Source organism: Bubalus kerabau, chromosome X (assembly GCF_029407905.1).
Source record: "Bubalus kerabau isolate K-KA32 ecotype Philippines breed swamp buffalo chromosome X, PCC_UOA_SB_1v2, whole genome shotgun sequence".
Taxonomy (NCBI): Eukaryota; Metazoa; Chordata; class Mammalia; order Artiodactyla; family Bovidae; genus Bubalus; species Bubalus kerabau.
Window position 1 is genome coordinate 27,652,689 of NC_073647.1, and position 26,278 is coordinate 27,678,966.

The 26,278-nt window shown below is 39.6% G+C and overlaps 1 protein-coding gene across 7 annotated transcripts in view; it reads right to left on the reverse strand.

Moving 5' to 3' along the window:
* The window catches only part of ATP11C (ATPase phospholipid transporting 11C), a 171,134-nt gene that overhangs the window by 94,001 nt on the left and 50,855 nt on the right, over positions 1 to 26,278 (reverse strand). The window lies entirely within an intron of this gene.

Consider the following 26,278-nt stretch of genomic DNA (forward strand, 5'->3'; position numbering starts at 1 on the left):
ATCTCAACCATCACTGTCACAGCAACACACTAATTTAGAAAAGGTCAGATTGGGAATATTTAATTTATTACACAAGAAGCGTTGAAGACAACCTTGTAAATTTCATTATCAGACAGGAGAAAGCAGAATGCAAAATTCTTATAAACTGAAAATAATTGCTTCACAGGAATATAGAATGGCTACCTCTATTAATGGAGTGATCAACTATTTCTAGAAAGAAAAGTTGCAATTCTTTGGCTTTTCAAGGAAAGATATTCTTTTGTGATCTCTCAGAACTTATTGCCAAAAAGTCCCATTTCACACAATATAACTCTAATGCCCATTCTGTATTTTTAAAAAGTAGATTCATTGAATCTAGAAGCTACAAGATTCAGGTCCATTTTTACCTCACAGTTTTGTTTCATTGAGGCTTCACTCTGTTTTCTCATCTTAAATCAGGATAATATACTTTCTTATATAAATCTAGAATAGTTCTCTTTTTTAAGTTTTTTAATTAATCTATTTATTTTAATTGGAGGATAACTACTTTACAATATCGTGATGGGTTTTGCCATACATCAACCAACATGAATCAGCCACAGGTGCACATATGTCCCCCCATCCTGAACCCCCCTCCCACCTCCCTCCCCACCCTATCCCTTTGGGTTGTCCCAGAGTACTGGGTTTGGGTGCCTTGCTTCATGTATTGAATTTGTACTGGTCATCTATTTTACATATAGTAACGTACGTGTTTCAATGCTATTCTCTCAAATCATCCCACCCTCGCCTTCTCCCAGAGTCTGCAGGTCTGTTCTTTACATCTGTGTCTGTTTTGCTGCCCTGCATATAGGATCATCATTACCATGTTTCTAAATGGAATAGTCTCGTGTGATGGCACTGTTTTAACATGTTTGAGACAACCATTTATTTAAGTCAAAGGAAGTATGATAGAAACCAATATCCACTTCTTTATTTCCTTATTTTTTTTTTTAAAAGAGCATAATTCCACAACCTAAAATGTTTTAAAGTATATAGCCACAAAGATTTCTGTTCAGTGATCTATTTAAAGGTCAAAGATATAACTCTCTACCCCTAAAATAATCATTTTAAGCAAGACTACTTAGAGGTTGCAAAGTTCTCCAAATGTCTATGTTTTGGTGTATTCCAGTCTGAATTTCTGTACCTCAAACAGATACAGGGAAAATAATTTCTCTGATTGAAAAAAAAATTACCCTAAAATATGGTAAGACCTCTTGCTTCACCATTTTCATTTGAAGTTTATTAAGTAATTATCTAGTGGGGTCTGGCCTCCAAAATCAATAGGGAATCACTGGAAAAGTAACTGAGATAAATTGAAGTAGGAGAGATTTAGGCTGTATATAAATGATAACTACTGGAAATACACCCTGGTATGGGCAGTATTCTTGCCTGGAGAATCCCAGGGACGGGGGAGCCTGGTGGGCTGCCGTCTATGGGGTCGCACAGAGTTGGACACGACTGAAGCGACTTAGCAGCTTAGCAGCAGCATATGGGCTAAAAGGGAGCTTGTGGGAATTCAATCTACGGCAATCTGGAAAAAGTCACAAAGTCATCAATGCTCTACAACTGCTATTCACCCGCCTGCCCCAAGACAGGGCATTAGAACAACTGACTGTACAAGGTCCTTCGCATGCTAAGGGTCAGTGATTAACACCTAAATTTTCAAACAGCTCCTGGAAACCAGTAAACAATACCTTTACCTGAATGGTAACTATATACATTTTGATTTAGGGACTGACTTTATCTGCAACTGTAATATACAGGGTCTGAACACAGAAGAGCACTACATTTCCCATAATACCCATTTTGCAAAAAGTAAATACACCTTTTTAAAAGTATAGTTTACTCTGTTCCCCTCCCCTAGCTTTCTGTTGCAAGTTACAGTCCCACTGTAGTCTCTACAACAGACCAGAAATTGTCAAGTCCATACACACAATACAATTTAAATTCTTTCATTTAATAGTCACATGGCTATCTAGTTTTTCACACAAGAAGTGGCTATAGAGCAAGAACCACCTTTCATGCCAGTTCTCAGATCATTCAACAAATGAAAAGGGGGAAGAGGAAAGAGGTAGACAAGTGAAGCGGGATGTTTCCTGCACTGCCACTACGGACTGTTTTCCTCAGTTAACAGTACCCACAGATTAACCTAAAACCAAACTGAAGTAGCACTATCCCAATTCTGAATTGTCTTCGACTTTCTTCTGTGGCAGATAACTTTCCAAAGTACAAAAGGAAGGTACGAGCATAAAGCAATTTTTCAGGCACGTGATATTTTTATGAATTTTATGAATGCTATGCATTTGTATAGCATTTATAGTTTTACTAAGAGCTTTCCTCATACTTCATCTCTGATTTCTTTCAAGTGACCTCTATCTCCATTAAATAGGAGAAAATGGATTGAAATTGCTGTGCAGGTTTGGGGAGGGAGAGAGGGGATGGGAGATCCAGACAATGATCATTGTTAGATGAGGAAATAGGAGCCTGAGAAAAGTTGTAGAATGTATGCTCCTGAGGATTTTTCAAAAAAGGGCAAAGTCTCCTCAGGTCAGGCAGGTTGGAGTTTGGAGCTGCCTGAGGACTGGGTCTGGGGTGGGGTTAAATAGATGACTTTTCCATGTTTGTCAACCTAAAAATCTGATGAACCCGCAATTTCTGGTAGAATTTGTTTCAACTCTGTAATGTTGCTTGGTTCACATAAAAATAGCAAAACTGACTATATGTGTAAATTCATTGTAATTTTCCACTTCTGCCAATGTAGTGTTAAAGCAATGGTTTTAGCTCCTATGATTTTGAATAATGTAGGTGCCTTAGCCAAGGGAGAGAAACTCTAAATAGGAATTATTAAAAAAATCCTGTTTGGATGACACAATGTAGTCTAGAGTGGGAGTGTATGATTCCTGCCACTTCGTAATTAATTTTAATTCATTAGGAGTCCATCCTGTGTTGAAGTGCTTCCCATGCAAATGTCCTTAGGAATGGCATTTATTAAAATTGAAATGAGCTGGCACCAATTCTATTTTAATGACATATCATACACACTACAATTAAAAGGGTGGAAAATATTTAAAACTATATTTATAGTGTATGAATTAACACAGAAGTCAATTTAATTTTCTTATTCATGCTAAAAATCACCCTTTTGTACTCCTGAATTATAAACTAAATCCTGTTTTTAAAAAAAAAAAAAAAAAAAACTCCAATAATTTATTCAAGACATAGTCTCTCAATAAACATCAGAGTAGGGCTTTCCTGATGGTCCAGTGGTTGAGAAACTGCCTGCCAATGCAGGGCACACAGGTTTGATCCCTGGTCCATGAAGATCCCATATTCTGCAGAGCAACTAGGCCCATGCACCATAACTACTGAGCCCACACATCTCAACTACTTAACTCTAACCCCAGAGCCTGTGCTCTGCAACAAGAGAAGCCACTGCAATGAGAAGCCCACACACTGCAACTAGAGAGGAGCCTCCCCTCACCACAACTAGAGAAAAGTCCATGCAGAGCAAAAAATAAAATAGATAAATAAATCTTAAAAAACAACAACAAAAACCGAGAGTAAAAAGGTACTGTTATTCAACTAATACAATCTTAAAATCCTATGCCTTTGCTAGTCATAAACAAAAAAAAGCTGCTGGAAGTATAATTTGTTTCTTGATTGTCTCTAGACCAGTGACTCAATAAGAAATGAGGGAAAACAGAGAACTCAACACAAGACTGTCATCATGAAAGCTAGCACAGTTTCTAAAACACAGCTCACCTCTCCATCCATTCCACATATTGGCAGACTTGAATTTATCCCTTAGTCATAGATCAGTGGTTCTTAAGTCTGGCCACACATTGGCTTTAAACATAATATCAATGGCTGGGTTTTTTTATTTAATTTTTCTAGAAGCTCCCCAAGTGACAGTTCTAATTTGCAGTCAGGACTGAGAATTACTGCTACAGAACCTCACTCTTTGAATTAATGACTGACCTTAATGAATATCCTACAAGTTTTTAGTACACCAGGCATAATGCTACACTTCTGAAGCAATCAAAATAATTTAAATAATTAGCTTTTCAAAAGACAAAAAATGCAAATAACCATCAAGTAGTAACCCCTCCAAACATTTTAAGCTGCTCACAAAATGAGATTCTTCGTCAATACTCATCTACTACCCATTGATCATTCAGATCACTGATAATGAAAATTACAGGCCCTGAAAACATGCAAAGCTACTCGGGTTATCAGCAAATAATCAATAATGTAATCTCCAACAATCACAGCACTACTTTTATTGATCATCAAACTGCTCTCTGTGAGTTACTAAAGCAAGAGGACAGCTTTCCTTATCAGTGGGTTCCACGTCTGTGGATTCCAGCAACATCAGACTGAAAATATTTCACTAGTGGGGGAAGATCCAGAAATTCCAAAAAGCAAAACTTGAATTTGTCACGCACCTAAAAACTACTTACATAGCATTTACATTGTACTAGGTATTGTAAATAATCTAGAGATGATTTAAATTATATGGGAGACATATGTAGCTTACATGCAAATACTATGCCATTTTACAGGACTCAAGCATCTGAGGGTCCTGAAATCAATCCCCTGCAGACATTGAAGGACTACTATATTTACTCTAAACTGAACAAAAAATCCTTATTAATAATCTGAACACTTGGCAATGATTTTAAACTATTCTCCATATTCCACCCCCAAAGCTATTTTTTTTCTCTGAAGCTCTAGTGTTTTTGAACAGTATAATCAGTCTTTAAAAGGCCAAATTCATGAAAGAGAGAGCATTTCATGAAAATTTCAGCATTTCTATACTAAAGTTGGAAAAGTGAAAGTGAAAGTCGCTCAGTAGTGTCTGACTCTTTGTGACCCCATGGACTGAATAGTTCATGGAATTCTCCAGGCCAGAATACTGGATGTGGGTGGCCTTTCCCTTCTCCAAGGGATCTTCCCAACCCAGGAGTCGAACCCAAGTCTCCCACACTGCAGACTGATTCTTTACCAGCTGAGCCACAAGGGAAGTCAAGAATACTGGAGTGGGTAGCCTATCCCTTCTCCCGGGGATCTTCCCAACCCGGGAATTGAACAGGGGTCTCCTGCATTGCAGGCGGATTTTTTTTTACCAGCTGAGCTATGAGGGAAGCCCACTAAGGGCGGAAGTTCTGCATAAAGTTAGAAGCACTCCAGTGCCAGGCAACATTTCCGGTGTATTAAGCTTCCTGGTTAAGATTTCTTCAGTGGTCATATTGCTAAGGCTTCTAAGCCCATCTCATTATAACAAGCCAAGAATAGCCTTCATGCCTTATTTACAGTCATAACTCTAAAACGAGTCTTAAAAATAGCACTTTTCTGATTTTGCTTTTCCTGCATCTTCTTAAGTGATGAAGCTGTCTCTCCTTTGTTAGAAGAAGTGAAGCAAGATTGAGCCAGGGCATTTTGTCTTCTTGCCTTTAAAGCTTAATTATGGTTATATTAATCAATACTCTCAAACACCTGAGCAAAACACAACTGAATATCCAAAGTACATCCCTAGGCGTGCAGGTAATCTCTAGGCAGGCATTACCCAATGGCAGCACATTTAATTGAATAGAAACTCCTACAGGAAAATGATATTAAGCGCCACAAAAACACTTCAATCAGCAAGTACAAAGCTTAGGAAAAAGCAGTGACCGTGAGGACTTGGGTTTGGAAGCTCAGGGTAAAGCTTTCATTATCTAAATGTGATCCACTGAGCAGTTTAATTTCACCGGGAACAATTAATTCTAAGTGTTCCCTCTGTGATCCTTTTCCCCACCATGCCTCACCCCAAGGACCTCAGTGCTATAGAAACGGGGCTCTAAAGAAGAAATGCAGCAAGTTTCTCACAGGGTAGCTATTAGAGTCGACAGATTGAAAGTGCTATAAGCCTTTAGTGATTCAGGAGTCTAACAGGAATTTTTTTAAAAATAATTCAGAGATTCTTTCATTTATAGAAGGTAACCTGAGACAAAATTCAAGCTGGGGCTCAGGAACTCCACTTTTTTTGGTAACAGCATCTCTCCTAAGGCAAACTTAACTCGAGATGAACTGGACACATCTACAAGGCCTCAGAAGTGACTTTTCATTTTCACTACACATATCTACACACCACCATGCATTCCCAACACTTAACCGGATGTTACTAATCAACAGGGAGGTACACAACTTCTAAGGATTGGAGAAACAGTAAGGCTGACTGACATGCCAGCCACACATTTACCATCACCCTCAGGAAATGGGTAAAAATACACAGGCAAATAGAAAGCAAGTCTAAAGAAGGCCCAGGACCTCAAAGCCCAACCAGGCTGAAAGGGAACAGAATAAAATACAGATCACAAACCTCAGAGGCAGGAGAGGAAGGTGGGACCCTCTGCATACCGACACCCAGAAATTTGCTAACACAATGGCAGGCAAGTCACAGAGAGAACACTGCAAATTATCACACTACTTGTACCAACCCCTGTGATTTTTGTAAAGTTTCCCAGAATTTGGGAAGATGGCCAATTGGGGCTGGCAAGTTTGTGTACATCTGAAGGAGGTACTAGAAGTCTTGGTTTGTTCCTTTAAGACTTTGAAGGGGTGCTCTGGTGGCCTGGCCTCTATTATCAGGTCATTTGACATCTTTTTTGTTACTTTTATCTGAAGTCTTGATTTGCCTTTGTAACTTTTGATTTTAAAGCATTATTTTAAAATATTAGTATTTTACACTACACAGCATTTTCTCCACATCTTGTAAGTTCTTTTCTAACCCATGCCTGTAATAAATGGACCAATGTAAGAAGTGAGGCTAAAAATCAAACTTTTGAGGAAAATTCAACTGAACTTTTAGTTCTAAGCAGGTATATAGTATAAAAGGAAGAGATATAACCTAGGTATTCACGGTGATACAAGAAGTCCCCCCACTGTAAGAGAGTATTGGTCATAGTGTACACTGAAGTGTCAAAAAAAGGCATACCAAAATAAATATAATACTCAAGCAGATGGTTTTTGTAGCAAAATCCCTTAGAGCTGGAAGATTTTCTACTTTGCATTTAGTTTTTTTCCCTTTGGCCCTGCAGCATACAGGATCTTAGTTCCCCACCCAGGGATGAAACCTGTGTCCCCTGCAGTGGAAGCGTGGAGTCTTAACCACTGGGCCACCAGGGAATTCCTTTCCCCACTTTTTAAACATCTCATAGGAAAATTTTATCTCAGAAGCAAACAGTAATATGTAACAACGGCAAGGGAAAGACCCACTGGCTATTAGGGTGAAAAATACAAGAGACAAATTCTCAGCCAAAAATCTTTCTAGGTCACCAGAGGAGAATTCTTATTACAGCATAAGAAGAGATGAACTTTGGCTAGAACAAAAAACATATTGCAAAAGAGGTGTCTGATGTCCTGAACAGAGTTTTATCTCCCATTTTAGTAACAGATTGTTATTATAAAAGTGATAATAAGTTTCCTAGAAAGGTCTAGCAGTTCAAATATATGCTGGAGCATGTCCACTGAAACCAACGAGTACATTCCTCTCCCCAACCCCAGGGCATTGTTAAATATCACACACAAAGCAAACTAGCTAGAAAAAAATGTCCAAGTTATAATTAGTTTAAATAGCACATCCAGGCTATAGCTTTAAAAAAAAATCTCCAACAACAGAGGTAGGTAAAAAACAAGTTTCCATTGTGGAGCATCACCGAGTTGAATAACCAAAGAAAACAAAGCGGGAGGGGCCTTACACAAGGTCGCCACTTCTTCAGTGACCATTTTCTACCCTTCCATTCAAGAACATCGTGGCCCACTTCTTGGCTCAAATTACAATGTCCTAAAGAAAAATCTGTTCTTGAAAAAGGCATCCTCCCTAGAGGTGAAGGCTTTTACAGGAGAAGCAGTAAAGTGTGATACCTGGGAAAAACCGAGCTTTAATTTAACAGTTAAAAAAAAAAAAGGTAATGAAACTTAAATGACCGCCTATAGTAGCATTAACAAAACACCCAGAGATCACTTTAAAGGACTTGAAAGGCTATCCAGGTGAAAAAAGGATGGTGCTTGCTGATATTATCCAATTATGTGAATATTAAAACTCTAGGAACTGCTAGCACAGAACCAGGCAATGGTCTCACACGATTCAAGTATATGTATTTGATTTAAAGCAAGGAAGTTCCTGGCTCTACAGAAGAGGCATACCCAATTCTGATGCTACTCTTATTCAAGAAGGCAAGTTGAGTTACGGTCTATTGACCGAGAGCAAGCTCTTGGTGTTGAAAACACCATTCATGAAGAGGACCAGAGTGGGCCAGGGAGGCTGACAAATGTTGTATCTAGAAGCATGGGAGGGCCACTCAAAAAGTCCCCTGAGGCTGCTGTCCACAACACAGACCATTAGTCCTTTGAAACAGATCATCTGACACCATGGGAATACAATTAAGAATTTATTTTTCTGTTTGTTGGCAAAGCACATGGTCATTTGGGAACTGTACTAGAATTATTTGGCTCCCTAGGTGGCTCAGTGGTAAAGAATCCACCTGCCAATGCAGGAGATGTAGGTTCGACCCTTGGGTTGGGAAGATTCCCCTGGAAGGAAATGGCAAAGCCGCTCGAGTACTCGTGCCCAGAAAATTCCATGGACAGAGGAGCCTGGAGGGCTACAGTTCATGGGGCCACCAGGAGTCTCATGCAACTGAGCACGCACCCCAGCCATGTACACACGTACCCAGACACTGGAACACACACACTGGAATTATTTACATTGTCTCTAAATCTCACTTCTCTTCCAAGGTTTTGGATTAGTAACTGGTGTACAGTATAAACACTGGGTGCTGCTATAAACATAACAGGTGATCTATTTGTAATTATTCTTAAAACATGCTTAAAAGAGACATTAAAAATCAGCAATATGTTTGAAGTATAATGTATAACCTTCAGAGTACTGAAGCACAGAAAGAAGAACATATACAATATCTATTAGTTATTGTGTGTAGTAACATTGATTTGGTTTGCAAAATTTTAATATTTGGCCTTTTAGTACTGCCAAGTACGAATGCCACACAAAGATGGATTACCAAGAATATTAGAAAACTCCATTCAATGTTTCACAAACTGCATTACATGGAATAAGTTAAGAATGAGGTTCCTTCCAGAAGGTGGAAAGTTACTCCTGTAACCTCTCCTCCTGGCTGTTCACAACAAATATTTACACAATAAATGCTTTAAAAAGTCTTACAGTAAAGAAGCCTCTATCTTTGTGTCAGTCAGCACTTCCCATAGAACTCTCCCCCCAACCCCCAAGGAAGATCCAATGACACTGGATTCTGTAAAACATGGCTTGGGCAATGCTACTCTAGTGTATTTGTTACCTCATCACGATCAGCTATACTGGCAAAGTATCCAAAGGTATAAGGCGAGATAATTGCTGAATTTGTGACAATTTCACCCATGATCCCAGGTGTGTGCTTTTGCTTCTAAGGCTTAATTATGAGAAGCAAGAAACCAGGAGATCTTAGTTTTAATTGCCTTCTACCACAGACTGATGTGTTTGTGTCTCAGGGGAAGTCCTGGAATAGGTTTCTTTAGTGGTAACTTGGGGAGAGCTTGACTAAATAATCTGATCTGAAAGGCTGCAGGGGAATTGGAAGTCAAACCTTTCTAGCAATAAAATTTGAAATGTGGTTTTGGTTGCTGTATTATTCACCACTTGTTTCAGCCTGGACCAAAAATCCAAAAACAAACAAAAAAACCAACTGTTGAAGGGAGGGGGAGAGATGACCTGTTAGAGGATAAAGAATAATATATAAGCCAATATACATGAGAAGATAATGTATTCAGGATGAAATTTATTTGTAGGCTTCAAAGTAGACAAGAAAGGAGAAATAAAAGGAACATTATGAAAAATTACAAATATCAGGGCAAAGCTTCAGGGTGCTAATTTCAGTAAGCTAGAAGGTTCATTGGCTCTTTGGGGCTCTAAGGATACCCATTTAAAGCACCACAGTGCCAATGTATTTAATGGTAACATTTAGATGTGAAAAAATGAATGCCTTCTCAAATGTACCTGTTACCCAAGAGAATCACTTTCCTCTGATAAAATGGAATGAAATTTATGTCCCGGCACCCAAGGTACAAACCACTTCACGTTAAAACAGGTTAGGATTAACTGCCATAAGTGCAATCTAAAAAAATAATGAACCACTTAGAATTACAAGTTTTACTTGTACAAAAGGATTTTGCTATAAAATGAAACACATGCACACAGATTTAAAACCACTTGAAAGAATTTTTATTAAACCAGACACATTCTAAATGTATGACCTCCCAAAAACAAACACTACTCACACCAAAGGTCACACACACCTCTAAACCAGTTTTTTTTCTTGATTTTTTACCAGATAGGACAAATAATAGTTTGAAATTCTATTTAAATGTATGATTGAAAATAGCAATGGGATATTTCCAAAACACACATAGGGGGTATCTAGAACAATTATAAGAATTTACAGCCAACATTAAAATTACCTGGCAAGCTTTGATCAGGAAAAATGCTTTGAGCTAAATCATGAAACAGCACAGCAGTCACAGCATTAAGCGACTGAGTCAGTGGAACACAAGCAGATTAGTCATGACCAGTACTGGATAATTAAATGTTCGCAAAGACTCCATTCTCCTGATTGTGATGAATTTCACTCTAATTCACGTTTTCATTAAAAGCATGTGTGTATGCAAATATGTTAATATATTTGAGCTCATTCGTACTCTGTGAACTCAGATATGATATAAAACTTTCTAAATGTTGACAATCAGAAAATAATTACAGCATTAGTTAAGGTTAGAAAAATGGCAGAACCTGAAAGAATGGAGGCGGCCCTCAAAGGCTGGCAATTAAAGTGTATTTGCAAATATGCAAATATTAATTAAGCATTATTAATGAGAGCCAATTTATGGTGGACTGATGACTATGAATGGGTAGGAATAATCTGAGTATTCCAACATATTCTGCTTACAGCCCTATTCTGTTTTGAGCCATTAGCTACAGTTCTGTCGCAGACCAAAAGCAAGCAGGTACATCTACTCTCTGGGAAGAAAAGCTAAGCTTAAAATAAATGAGCAACAAAGGAAAATGAAAAGTAAAAGGGGACAAGTACAAATGTGTCAGGCCAAAAGAAAATTAGCTGTGATGAGAGCATTCTGCTATAAGACAGCATGCGGCTTCCTCATCATTCTCAGTATGCAAAGTCACTTCAGTTATGTCTGACCTTTTGAGACCCCATGGACTGTAACCCACCAGGCTCCTCTGTCCATGGGATTCTCCAGGCAAGAATACTGGAGTGGGTTGTAATATCCTTCTCCAGGGGATCTTCCCGACCCAGGGATCAAATCTGCATTCCATGCGGTTCCTGCATTGGCAGCCAGATTCTTTACCACTGCGCCACCTGGGAAGCTCCCATACTGCTCTTGATCTTAAGACATCTCCAAAGAAGAGCTTTTAAGCAACATGTATATTTAGAAGGAAGACATTTGTTTAAATGTCAGATTAGTCCTTTAGACTTCATCTTCTATCTTAAAAACAGAGGTAAGAGGAAAAGGTGGGATTCTCCTAATACTTGCAAACCTTTCTTAGAAGGCAATGTACCAGAGTAACACTGGACATAGATTTTATGGATTTAGAATCCAATTCAGTCCAGTGTACCTTTGAGCCTCACTACAATTTTTCATAATGTTGAGTAACAAAGTGATGAAGTACCAAAGAATGAGATATTCACTGCAAATAAGGGGCAGTTCACTCATGCATTTTAAAGATAAAGTGCTTCTTGAATGGCTAGAGTTTAAAACAAATATGGAAAATAAAGAGTGTTGAGACTGTAAAGAAAATGGAATCTCCATAGTGGTAGGAATGTAAAATACCTCAGCATTGGTGGAAAACATTTTGATGGTTTATCAGAAAACTAAGCAAGTAATTACCGTATGAGTCAGCAATTTTATTCCTACTTATACATCCAAAAGAACTGGAAACCAGGGTTCAAACAAAAACTTGTGTATTAATATTCAGAGCAGCATTATTAACATAGCCAAAAGGAGGAAACAACCCAAATGTCCAACAACTGATAAACAGGTAAACAAAATGGAATACTGTGGAACATTATTCAGCCATAAAAAAAGTGAAGTACTAATACATGCTACAACATGGGCAAACCTAAAACAAAACATTCTGTTAAATGAGAAGCTAGATACAAAAGGTCACATATAGTAGAATTTCATTTATATTAAATATTCAGAATAGGTAAATCTATTAAACAGAAAGGAGATGGTGGTTCCCAGGAACTGGGGAGAAAGTGGAGACAGGGAGTAACTACTTAATGGGTATAGAGCTTCCCTTGGAGTGATGAAAATGTCATGGACCACGACAGAGTTGATAGTTTCACAACATATGAATGTACTGAATTCCACTGATTGATTCACTTTAACATGGTTAATTTTATGCAATGTAAAGTTCATCACAAAAAAAAAAAGTTAACACACTTGCCTTAAAACAGGTCACAAGGCTTGATATAGTTGATGCATCCATTCAACTAGTATTTATTAAGTTCTTACTGTGTGCAAGACACTGGAGATAGGGTGATAAATAAACAGAAACAGTCCTTGCCTTCGTGGAGCTGAGAGTGTAGTAGGAGACAAGACACTGATCAAATATGTATCAAATCAGCTAAGTGCCAAGAATGACAACTGCAGACTATTCTGAGAGCTCACCCAGCCATGACCACACAACAACCACATATAACACAAACCTGATCATATTCTCTAATCCTTGCTTTAATAAGTCTCCCACTGACATAAAACTGAAAACTAAAATCCTTCTTCTGACCTGCAAGGTCTTGCACAGAATCAGGTCTCTTCCTCCCACTTTTCCAGTCTCTCCCCCCTGTTCACTCTGGTCTTCTTTCCAACTCTTGTGAGCTCCACACACCTTCTTGCCCCAGGGCTTCTACTCTATAGCTTCCTTCCACTAGAATACTCCTCCCTCTCCAGTTTATCTTCTGGTAACCACCTTTCAGATCTCCCAACTGTCACTTCCTCACTAAAGCCTTCCCTGATAGCAACTCAAATCAAGAGAGACCAATGACCTGTTCTCCAAAATCCGTGTCTGCTACATTCTAGGTAGCTTCAGTCGTGTCTGACTCTGTGCGACCCCATAGACGGCAGCCCACCAGGGTCCTCCAGCCACAGGATGCTCCAGGCAAGAATACTGGAGTGGGTTACCATTTCCTTCGGGAATTTACAATAAGCAAAGCAAAAAGAAAATCTCAATTCAACTTTTCAAAAAGTTATTAACTGCAAGATTCCCCCAAACTCTACTCAAACATTCTTGTCAACAGTTACCCAAAGAAATCTTTTATGAATTGCTTGACTTTGCATAAAGCACATTTTTTTAACCTTCTGCTTAGTTTCAGTAAAAACAAGACAGTTATTGTGACAATAAGAACTTTGTATAGTCCACTGACACTAACTCGTTAAACATAATTTAATACAACTGGCTATTGTGATGCCTTCTTAATTGATTTGCATATACTTCAGACCATTTTATCCTGAGCAGCATTCAGATTAATCATTTCCAGTTGATTAAATAGTTGATTAAAAATGGTGGTTATGGTCATTTCTATTAAATAAAAAAGTCAAGCATCAGTCCAGGAATATAATCCTCAATATACTATTTTGATTCTGTGAAGAAAATCAGATTAGATTTACATTACTTTGACTTCCATGAACACAACCTGCCACAGCGTACAAGGACAAGTTGACAAGGTTTTCAGGAAAAGCTATCACCCAGCCGGTGTGCACTATGGAAAGAGGCTAGGACCAGGGCAAACACAATTCAAATCATCCAGTCACACACTGTTCTCTTTTAAGTCTATCTCATTTAATAATCATAAGCTAGGACAAGGTATTTTTGTAGCACGGATTTCTCTGCAAGCAGAGAGGAGCAATTTCACTGACCTATAGAAAGTTCCACACAAAAAAGACTGTGCTAGGGAATTCCCTGGGGGTCCAGTGGTTAGGACTCAGTGCTTTCACTGCTGTGGCTGGGGTTTCAATCCCTGGTTGGGGAACTAAGATCCTGCAAGCCATGCAGTGCAGCCAAAAAACACTCTGCTAAAGCTGTCAAAGGACATTTAAACAATATAACATTATCCCTGTGCTTTCTGGAAGTGAACATAAATTGCATTTTTGAAATAACATCTTAATGATTAACAGACATTATTTGTACACACATTTGACATAACAATTAGTAATGATGCTTGCACACAAATGAGTAAAACAACAGCATGCAATCAGCATTTCCATTTCTTGGATCATAACTTCCAGTCTTCGAGAGCACTATTGGGAAATCAACACAAAATGGAAATACCCAACTCCATGCAGTTTTCACCCATACTGCTAAATGTTTAAAAGTCCAAAATGCCAGTTCAAGACTTATGACTAATCCCTACTAAGATCATGTAGTTGCTCAGGCACAGTTATTCTAGACAGAGTTTCAGACTAGTGCACGTCCAAGCCTTGGGTGATTCTGGCCTCTTTCTAATCCAGAATATGATCCAAATCATTTAAAAATCTACTGGGTATGTCACATGTGGCATGCTCCAAAGCTAGAATCTGGATATAATGACAAGAAAACTTACTTTCTTTTCAGTTTTATGCTGTGCTTGATTTCAAGGCTTCTCTATCATAACCTGACCTAGTCTACCCATTCTAACTGCATTTTCCACTAGCAGTCCCCCGCCAGAAGGCTCTGCTCTCAGCAAACTGGTCTCCCTCCTCATTTTCTAAGTATCCCAGTTTATTTCTAACTGCTGTTCTCCTGGACTGGAATTACCTACATAAATCTCCTTGAAAAGTTAACTGAAGGTTCAACTAGTGATCTACAAGATCCTATAACATAAGAAGAGCTGTAGATACATAAAATTTACAGACCTTTACAAATTAATTTACTTTCCCCTCAAGGCGATTCGGAGAAGGCAATAGCACCCCACTCCAGTACTCTTGCCTGGAAAATCCCATGGACGGAGGAGCCTGGTGGGCTGCAGTCCATGAGGTCGCTAGGAGTCGGACACGACTGAGTGACTTCACTTTCACTTTTCACTTTCATGCATTGGAAAAGGAACTGGCAACCCACTCCAGTGTTCTTGCCTGGAGAATCCCAGGGATGGGGGAGCCTGGTGGGCTGCCGCCTATGGGGTCGCACAGAGTCGGACACGACTGAAGTGACTTAGCAGTAGCGGCAAGATGATTAGCCAGTGATTCTTGGAGCTCTGTGCCTCATTCACTTAGTATACATTTGGGACTTGATTCCTCGATGAAGATAAGCAACACCTAAGTGTGTGTCTGGAGTCGCAAAGAGTTGGATATGACTGAGCATGCACACGGGAGAAGGCAATGGCAACCCACTCCAGTACTCTTGCCTGGAAAATCCCATGGGTGGAGGAGCCTGGTAGGCTGTAGTCCATGGGGTTGCTAAGAGTCAGACATGACTGAGAGACTTCACTTTCACTTTTCACTTTCATGCTTTGGAGAAGGAAATGGCAACCCACTCCAGTATTCTTGCCTGGAGAATCCCAGGGATGGGGGAGCCTGGTGGGCTGCCGTCTCTGGGGTCGCACAGAGTCGGACATGACTGAAGCAACTTAGCAGCAGCAGCAGAGCATGTACACACTCAAGCAAGTGTATGTCATAAGAAGATGAAGAATTCTCTAGATGGATGGATGGAGTGGCAGAAGGTGTATGGACAAACAGATATGGCACACTCACTTGATTAAACCAGCATGGTCCAAATCAGAGTATTGTCTACAGCCATTCGAGATCACCAAGGATCATTAAGTGATGACCTGAGACGAGAATAATTTGATCAAGGCTAGTAGCTCACAGTTTAACTGTCTTGTAAATATCTTCTAATGGGTATATTTTTAATACTCAATCAAGAGACATTCTGCCATTTGCTATTCTAATGGCCTTCTTTCAGCGAGCCTGGCAATTACCAGGTTGTTTCAAAGGGGTCACACAAGATATAGTGAGGAAGAGAAGTGTACCAGCTCAGTACGTCGGTTCTGGAGCCAGATGTCTGGGTTTAAATCCTGGTTCTGCCACTTACTACACCTAAGAGATCTTGGCCAATTTCCTTAATGGTACTGTGTCTGTTTCCCTATGTGTATAAATGAGGATGATATCAATGACTTAGAAGGCAGTTGTGAGACATTGCCTTGATACAGTAAGTGCTGAAAAAATGTCAGTTGCTTTTATATAGCACAGTGAAATAGCTAATTTCTTTGCTGCCATTATCTAGTTGCTTCCAACCCAGATTTTTTAAAAATGTGTAAAAAAACACAACCTTAATGCAAATAATTGAAATACATCTGTAGGGTTATTACCCTGAAACACAGTGCCACAAATAAAGTCTATGTGAACATTTTCTTGACTAGAATAAAAACAGAAAGATACAATCTCCGTGAAACTGAAAAGGAGAGAAAGGAAGCACGCCTGCAAAACCCTAATGATCATGAGCATTTCTTTAAATGAACTACTGCTCAGATTTCCTACTAACTACTGATCAGGGCTTCCCTGGTGGCTCAGTTGGTAAAGAATCTACCTGCAATACGGGAGACCTGGGTTTGATCCCTGGGTTGGGAAGATTCCTTGGAGGAGGGCATGGCAACCCACTCCAGTTTCTTTCCTGGAGAATCCCCATGGACAGAGGAGCCTGGAGGGCTGCAGTCCATGGGGTCGCAAACAGTCAGACATGACTGAGTGACTATGCACACAGCACTGACCAGATATTATCTAATCAATACATGAGCATAAGACAGAATAGTTCACTGTGACTTTACTCAGGACTTCAACATACTTCATTCAAAATAACTTGCAAAAAAGAATCTAAAGTCAACTTCAGATGGGTTCTCAAAGGTTACAGCACCCTAACTTGATTAAACGAGCCTGACTCAACTTCAGGGTTGGAATTTGGGGAGTCTCAGCAAGTGGAGGCTCTGGGTTAGGCACTAGGTGGGAGGCAGAAATAGCTACCACGTGAAACCACATGGACGCAACTATGAGAAGGCACTGGCTCAGCTCTGCCACATGTGCAATGCTGAAGAGGCCAGAACCCAGAGGGAGGGGTAAGCATACACAAAGGCAGGCAGCACCCTAACTAAAGGGGACAAGCGGCTCTGGACAGAGAGAAGGTAGCAGGTTTAGATCTGGAGATAGCGGGTCTCTACCTTATCAATCATGCTTATGCTTGCCAAATATTGTCCCATTTGTTTTTCATATGATCGAAATGATTTGTTTTAGGAATAATTGAAGTTTAAGAAAGAAACTCCCTCAGCAAAAGTTGACCACTATAGAGTTTGCTAAGACTGTTCTCTGACAATCTCCTCATGTAAATTTCATTATGAATCTTTCGATTTTAATGTGATTCTCCAGAAGAAAGTTTGCCTACACATTTATACTTAAAGGTTTATAGGAAAGGGCCACACATTTGATTGACCTTAAGAAATAGTAACTCTTGCAAAAACACAGATAACCTCTAGCTATTAACTAGTATATAACAAACTGGAGTAAGATTTGCTAAGGGTTTCCATTTTACTAATGTCCATTCATGGCCTCCCAGGTGGCTCAGTGTTACAGAATCTGCCTGCCAATGTAGGAGGCATGCATCAATCCCTGGATTGGGAAGATTCCCTGAAGGAGGGCATGGCTACCCACTCCAGTATTCTTGCCTGGGGAATCCCCATGGACAAAGGAGCCTGGCGGCCTACAGTCCATGGGGTCACAAAGAGTCAGACATGACTGAGCAACTGAACAACAACAAATTTGCTTCCAGTATAGTAAACACTTGATTTCCTTCTTAAATAATCCACTCACCCAACTCCAGACCCCTATGAAAAAAAATTCCTAACAGCTAAATTGTAAGATTTTGTGGTGTCAGTGGCTATAAATCTCAGTAATAATCACCTCTGGACTGGGCTTAGTAGACTGGAGTCTGATTATCAAGATTAAAGAGCTAACCAAAACTGGCTTTGTAAATGTTTAAGTAAGGTTGGGTTGAGCAACTGTCTGTGGTATAATGCAATCCACCATGTCACTTCTAAGATTTACTTTTTGCCACCTTTTTTCATTATAAATAAATAACTAGATATATTTATTTAGGTGAATAAACACCTAACCACCCAGTTACTATTGTGAAAGTAGAAATTGGATTCTGATGGTGACCATAAAATACAATGAAGAAATTCCTTCATTCACGCCTGGGAATAAACATTTAAAAATTTTTAAAGAGTACTATGTGAGCTGACTGACATGTTAAGAAACTTTAATGTGATAATCATTTCTCAATGTATGCATGCATGCATGTGTGTGTACTCAGTCGTGTCTGACTCATTGTGACCCCATGGACTGTAGCCTGCCAGGCTCTTCTATGCATGGAATTTTCCAGAGAAGAATACTGGAACTGGTTGCCATCTCCTTCTCCATTCTCAATGCATACATATATCAAATCATTATGCTGTACACTTTAAACTTACACAATGTTGTATGTTAATTATACCTTGATATTGTTGAAAAAGCCTCAAAACAGAAAAAACAAAAACAGATAAGTATATTGTAACTAAGGATTTAGGCTGCACTTCTAAAACAACATCCTCATTCTTATAGCTTCTATTTTGCACAATGTTGAGTCACATTAGTTAAAATAAACTGTAGTCTGGCGTGGGAAGCACATAACCTACAACTCTAGTCAGGTTCAGACCCAGACAGCATTTGAAGAGGGAAAGAATTGGTGGGAGCAATTTCCAGGTATATCTGTGACACCCTGAACTACTCTTTTCCAGCAGTTTACAAAAAAAAAAGGGAAGGGGGCCCCAAATCTAATCACTTCCACCCATGACTCTCATCCAACTTCCTCACTTTATCCTGATCCTCAGACTGCTCTATGCTTCTTTCATCACCCCACATTCACGATACCAGTTCCCCTTCCCTCTCTTGCTCCTAACTCAGTGGTTAAACTCTGCCCTGCAAAATCTGCCATCCTCATTAACCAAACTCTCTACATCGTTAACATCAAAAAATGTTCCCTACAAATACTTGCCTTCCCTAAGCCTTGAAAGTGAAAGTCGCTCAGTCATGTCTGACTCCTTGCGACCCCATGGACTATACAGTCCATGGAATTCTCCAGGCCAGAATACTGGACTGGGTAGCTGTTCCCTTCTCCAGGGGATCTTCCCAACCCAGGGATCGAAACCAGGTCTCCCTCAATGCAGGTGGATTCTTTACCAGCTGAACCACAAGGGAAGCCCTAAGCCTTAGCTCTCTTCTGATGATTCTTCCCCAGAGAGGTGAGGGGTCGGTCTCCTCTTGCCTCTCCACTGCTTGTGCAGTCCATGAATCCAATCTCCCGAAAAGCGTGTCCTCCTTTTGGGGTCATACGATCTAGAAATACAAGCTTTTACCCCCTCCTCCTCATGGACAGCATGTCTCCTGGACATTTCCCCTTACTCATTTGTGTCACTGGAGGCCTTTCCATCCCATCTCCTACCATCATTCTGTGAAATTTTAATGTCTGTGTGACAACTAACTCCATAATCCTGTTTCATAATTTTTGGACATCGTTATCTCAAGTGACCATTACTAACCATCATCTCTACCAAATAGCTCTCTGGTCACTTATTGACATCAACAGCAGACTTTGAAATTTAGCTTTAAGCCCCATGCCCTATGTTTCCTCTTACCATTGCACTTAGAAATACCATCATCCATACAGACAACTCATCCAGAAACCTACCTACACTGTCAAGTCTCAGAACTCTTTTGCTCTAAGGATCTTCACCTTTGCTCTACTTTAGCCAACTGCTCTAGGCTGACAGACTGGGATTTATTAATATCACCTACTGCTTCATCTCTGACATCTCGAAGGAAAAAAGCACGCTCTTAGTCTTTTAGCTCTTTCACTCCCACCATAGCTCTTTAAAACCTCTGGTCTCTTGATCCCACCTTCAGTTTCTCAAATTCCTTACCTTCACTTTTTCTATAAAGTGTTCACTCATAGAACCTATTTCTCACCAGCTCGGTCAACTTCTTCCCAACTAGGCTTTCCACAATAGACCTACATTAAGTCTTTTTTTTTATTTATTTTTTTTTTTTATTTCTTTTTTTTTTTTTTTTTTTAATTTTATTTTATTTTTAAACTTTACATAACTGTATTAGATTTGCCAAATATCAAAATGAATCCGCCACAGGTATACATGTGTTCCCCATCCTGAACCCTCCTCCCTCCTCCCTCATTAAGTCTTAATTCCAGGACCAGTCTCAGAGATCGCTGTCTTCATTCCTGCATGAACAAAGCTAAGAACAGTTTTGTTAAAAATCACACTAATGTCAAGTTCATGGCATTACAAAATCTTCAGTGCCACTCCATGAACGTCCTACTTGTTCTCATTGATTGTACCCTCCACTTATCCTAAGCGCCTATTTGAAAGCTTCATGACTCTCAAGTCCCATACCACACTCCTCTATGCGGATGACCTTGCTCCTACCTCTGCTGGGCACTTCATACGTCCCTGTTGTGTGTGAGCATCAGGTCTTACCCTCCAGTTTTAGAAGAGGGGTTTCTTTTCTTGTTCTTGATTGATAAAGAGCTTTCACCTATGCTCCTGATCTCTATCTGCCCATCTTTTTGCACCAATAATTACTCCATCTCCCTTATACTATGAACCATTTTATTTCCACTCTCTATCTCCCCTTGGTTTTTTAGCTTTAGTGTTTAGTTTAAGTCCTTATTTTCTTAAACACACATACTTTTCTTGACAATGCATCCTCTTCCAGCCTTATCTCTCTCCTTCCCAGTATAAAATAAAGCCCAGTATAAAGTAAAGTTCTTTTAGGGCAAGGATTTGGGTTTTTGTTGTTGTTGTTGTTTTGTTCCCTGGTACACCACTAACCTAGAGCAGGGAATGGCACATAGTAGAAGCTCAATAATTAGTTGCTGAAAAATGAGTCACCACTCATTCTGTAATCAGAAGAATACAGTCAGTATGTCTCCTTCCTCACCTCCTCTTTACTCCTCCAGCCCTTTCTTTGTAGGCTGGTTCCTGCCCCTACTCCCACAGGTCTAACCTGCCAGATCAAATGGACAGTTTCTAACTTAACCTCTTTCTAGCACTAACACTAAGAACCATCTTCTTTGCTTCCATGACATCACACCTCCTCTTATGTCTCTGGATACTCCTTTTGAGCTTCCTTTGCCAAATCTGCTCGTCCTATTTCCCTGTATTCAGCCCTCAGCTCTCTGTCCTTCACCACTCCTCATGGCATGCTCTCGCTGGGTAACCTAATCCATAGGCATGGCTTTAATTACCATCTATATGATGACACCCGAAAAGTATACATCTCTAGCCCCAGACTTCTCTTCTGCACTCTACACATGTTAACACTGAGGGCTCGGGTTCCAAAGAACAATATTAAGTTCTTTACATGTATTTATCCATTTTCTGCTCACAACCAGCTCATTAGAAAGGTGCTGTTATTACTGCCTTGCACAGATGAGGAGGCCGAGGCACAGAAAGGAGAGCAACTTACTCAAGGCCACACAGCCAGCTAGTAAGCGGTAGAGCTTCTTAACGGTGATACAAGCACCTATCTTTTTCTTAAATAACAACTTTATTTCTATATAATCTACGTGCCATGGATTTCACTTATTTAACAACAGTTTTTCTTATGTTCATGGTGCTGTGCAAACACCACCACAATCTAGTTTTAGAACATTTTTATCACCCAAAAAAGAAATGTGGTACCCACTAGTAGTTATTGATATGAGCAGTTTTAAACTTTGATTTTAGGAACTGAAACCTTCTGAGAAGTACATTTTTAAAAGCAATTATAATGTGTGAAGTCAGTTAAGACAAACTGGTTTCTTTAAGTGTACATATATTATTTTTTACAACACAAAAGATTCTTTTTTGTGTGTTTAAAAAAGGAGTTTTCTACCAGGACTGGATTTACCCATATGGTACAAGAAATTCAAGCAAGAAAGAGCTAAATATTCCTACAACCAGACAAATATTACAGCCTTACTGTGTTATCAGAAGGAAGACACAGTAAATTCTCACAGGAAGAACAGTAAAAAGGAGAATATCTTTAGGAGACTGTATAAAGAATGACCTCTTTTTACCTACACAACTTACATTTAATAACCATGTGTCTAATTACATGGAAAATGAAACCAATTGTATGAAGCCAGAAGAATACATAAATGGAAATTATCAACAGCATCTATGGTACAAATGAAAAGAAACTGCTTAACAGAAGAAAATTTAAAAGGCTTTTTAAAACAGAAAAGTTCATTAGACTTTTAATGACTATAATTAGAGAAGGTATTTCCATGCTGCTCCAGGTGGAGTGACACAGCCAGAGTTAAACTGCACCACTGAAGCCAGCTTTCCTTGTGCAATAACTGCAAAGCACTACTGAGTTATTTTCAATCTAATTTGCCATTTGAAGACTTGGGATAGACCAGGAAAGAAAAATTCAATCAATTTATATGCTATACGTGATACGAGGTTAGAATCACCAGTGAAGAAAAGCATCAGTAGCCAATTTTAAGAAACAGAAGTCTTTCACATGGCTTGCTACAAGCTCTTCCCTCTCATACATACTGAACCTAAATTGAGGTTTGAAATGTGTTACTTCAAAACATGTCAGAGGCAGATCTCATAGCTCCTAATAATCCTGAAACCATCACTGGTGTGAAAAGCTCTTTATTTCCATCTGGGATAAAGGTATGAACTCATCTCTTGGGGCTGTGAAGACTCTCTGTTCAATTCATACATCATCAATCAAGTGCCTACTATGCCCCAGACTCTATCTTCAGTGCTGGCAAGCAGGTGTAATCCTTTGCTTCACAGTTAAGTGTAGGTGCGGGGGGGGTGGGTGGGGGAGGCAAAATATGAGACTATGATAGTAGAACAGCCTGGATTAATCAGATTGTTCTGTTTTTAGACCAAGTATTCCAAACTTTTTTTCTAAACAACATGGTGAGTTCAGCTGCAAAAACCACGTGGGTCATGGCAGGGAGAAAGAGAACAGTTTCAAAGGAAGTGGAAGGGGGCAAGGGTAGGTCTGAGAAGCATAAAAGTATTCTTTCACTTACTAACTAATTCATTCCACAAATATTTTGCAAGGACTGATGATGAAGCTGAAGTTCCAATACTTTGGACACCTGATATGAGGAGCCGACTCACTGGAAAAGACTGATGCTGGGAAAGATTGAGGGCAGGGGAAGGCGGCGACAGAGGATCAGATGGTTGGATGGCATAATCGACTCAATGGACATGAGTCTGTACAAACTCCAAGAGATAGTGAACGACAGGGAAGCCTGGTATGCTGCAGTCCACGGGGTTGCAAAGAGTTGGACACAACTGAGCGACTGAACAACAACAACCTACTATGTCAGGCTCAGAAGCTAAAAAGAATCTGCCCAATCTCCAAAAGAGGTTTTGGTTTAGTGAGCACAGTAAATGAACACTGACATTGCATGCTGACAACTGAGATGAGAATCAAGATCATTGTTGCTGTTGTTAATGGTTAATAACTATTTAGGATTTACCACATGCCAGGTACCTTTCATGGAGAAGGCAATGGCACCCCACTCCAGTACTCTTGCCTGGAAAATCCCATGGATGGAGGAGCCTAGTAGGCTGCAGTCCATGGGGTTGCTAGGAGTCGGACACGACTGAGTGACTTCACTTTCACTTTTCACTTTCATGCATTGGAGAAGGAAATGGCAACCCACTCCAGTGTTCTTGCCTGGAGAATCCCAGGGATGGGGGAGCCTGGTAGGCTGCTGTCTATGGGGTCGCACAGAGTTGGACACGACTGAAGTAACTTAGCAGCAGCAGGTATCTTTCAAAGCATTTCATATGTATTAAGTCATTTACTTCTGAAAACAACCTGATAAAGTAAGCAGTTATTAGTTTTCCCATTTTACAGAAGAGGAAATTGAAGCACAAGATTATATGACTTAGTTTAGGTCAGGTGGACTTCCCTGGGGGCTCAGACGGTAAAGCGTCTGCCTACAATGTGGGAGACCTGGGTTCAATCCCTGGGTCAGGAAGATCTCCTGGAGAAGGAAATGGCAACCCACTCCACTATTCTAGCCTGGAAAATCCCACAGATGGAAGAGCCTGGTAGGCTACAGTCCATGGGGTCGCAAAGAGTCACACGTGATTGAGCGACTTCACTTTCACTCGGGCTTCCCTTGTAGCTCAGTCGGTAAAGAGTCTGCCTGCAATGCAGGAGACTTGGGTTCGATCCCTGGATCAGGAAGATCCTCTGGAGAGGGAAATGGCAACCCACTCCAGTATTATTGCCTGAGAATCCCATGGTCAGAGGAGCAGGCTACAGTTCATGGGGTCGCAAAGAGTTGGACACAACTGAGCAACTAAGAGCACAAACAGATGAGTGACTTTCACTTCACTTCACCAGGTCAGGTGGCTAAAAAGGAACAGAGCCAAGATCTGCATACTGACTGACCTTCAAGCTTGAATCCTTAACCCCAATACCATACTATCTTAAATAAATGTAAAGATCAAGATTATGTAATCCTGGATAATAATCCTCACAACAGAGCTATGAAGTAGGTTTTATCATCCCCACTTTAGAGAGGAGGAAACTGAAGGACAGAGAGGAGAACTAAATCACTTCAAGTCCTCCAGCTAAGCAGCAGAGCCAGAATACAAATACACATCAGCCATAAATCTTTTTATAGATCAGAAACGTGAGCTCTAATCTAACTTTACACTGGGAAAGTAAACCACTATGTATACACTTCTTCCAGAGTAGCAGTATCATACTGAAATACACTCCAGTTCTTAAAATGCCTTAGGCACAGGGTACCTTGGGGAGCAACTTTGGCAGCATCCATGTCTGAATTAAACAGTTACCACAGAAAATAATAATTCTTGAGGACTAGCAATTCGCACTGCACTTTGATATGTTTTGATAAGAGCAGAACCGCCCCGGAAGAGAAGACAAATAGGACATAGGACTGACATTACAGTTTTGTTGGTAGTAGAGTTGGGTCTGATACAATTACACATTGTGCCACACAGAGAATTGTTCAAGGAGAAATTTTGTTACTCGTGAACTTTAATTCCAAACTGATTTTATCTATTAAGTCTACCACATAGGAAAATGCATTTGTTTGCATCATTCCTGAGAAGCATATAAAATAGCACTCATCAGAGCCACACAGCAGCCTGAGTCACATGCAAATACTAAGATGCTCTATTTAAATGTAAACAACTTACATTACATACAAATACTGCTTCTGAGTTAGAAGAGAAACTAGAAAAATTTTATTAATGGAAAATGCAACATTTCCAAAAAGTCTGAAGCCTTAAGAAAAAAACATTCCTCAAAGTGTTTTTTAAGAAAAAATATTAGCAAAAAAAGTATTTTAGAATAACTGAAGCATATGTAATTGTGTTAAGGATTCTTTACCTATCTAAAATAATTTCCAATTTATAATACATAAAAATGAATCACAGTGTATGTCTAATAAAAATATTAAACTATAGTTTTACAACTATTAAATTTACTCTGCTCTTCGAATACAGGACTTTTTACCTACGAATCATACTACAAGTTTCTTAACTTTAAGAAATCCAAGGTTGTTTTAACGCTATGCCAATTTGTGAAAAGTAGCCAAAACTTCCCTAAAGAACAAATTATCAACATTTGAGATGAACAATAATGGTACGATTTCTTATCCAAGTGTGTGACTGACACAGATAGTGGGGGCGGGGGTCAAGAAGACCTTGGATCAAAACCCCAGCCCTGCTGTTTACTAGCAAGGTATGTTGTATTTGGCAATTAAACTACTATGTGCCTCAGTGAAGCCATACTATATTCCTATAAAGATTAAACAAAATAACATATATATAGTGCCTAACATAGTTGGAACTCAGTAAGTGTTAATTTCCATCACCACCACCCACGCCTCCATTTTCTGAAAAGAGTAAGGAACAAATATTAAATACTACTTTTGCCAGATGGAGCTTAGTACACATAGTTTCACTTTCCAAGATACAAAAATGAGTGGTTTTCTGCCTTTCTGCATCAGATTTTGGGAAAGTGACTAAGATGCCAACCCTATGTAGATGTCAGTCTTCATAAGCCTAGACCAATTTCCTTCCTGGCTGCAAAATATGGAGGGCTCTGAAACTGATGA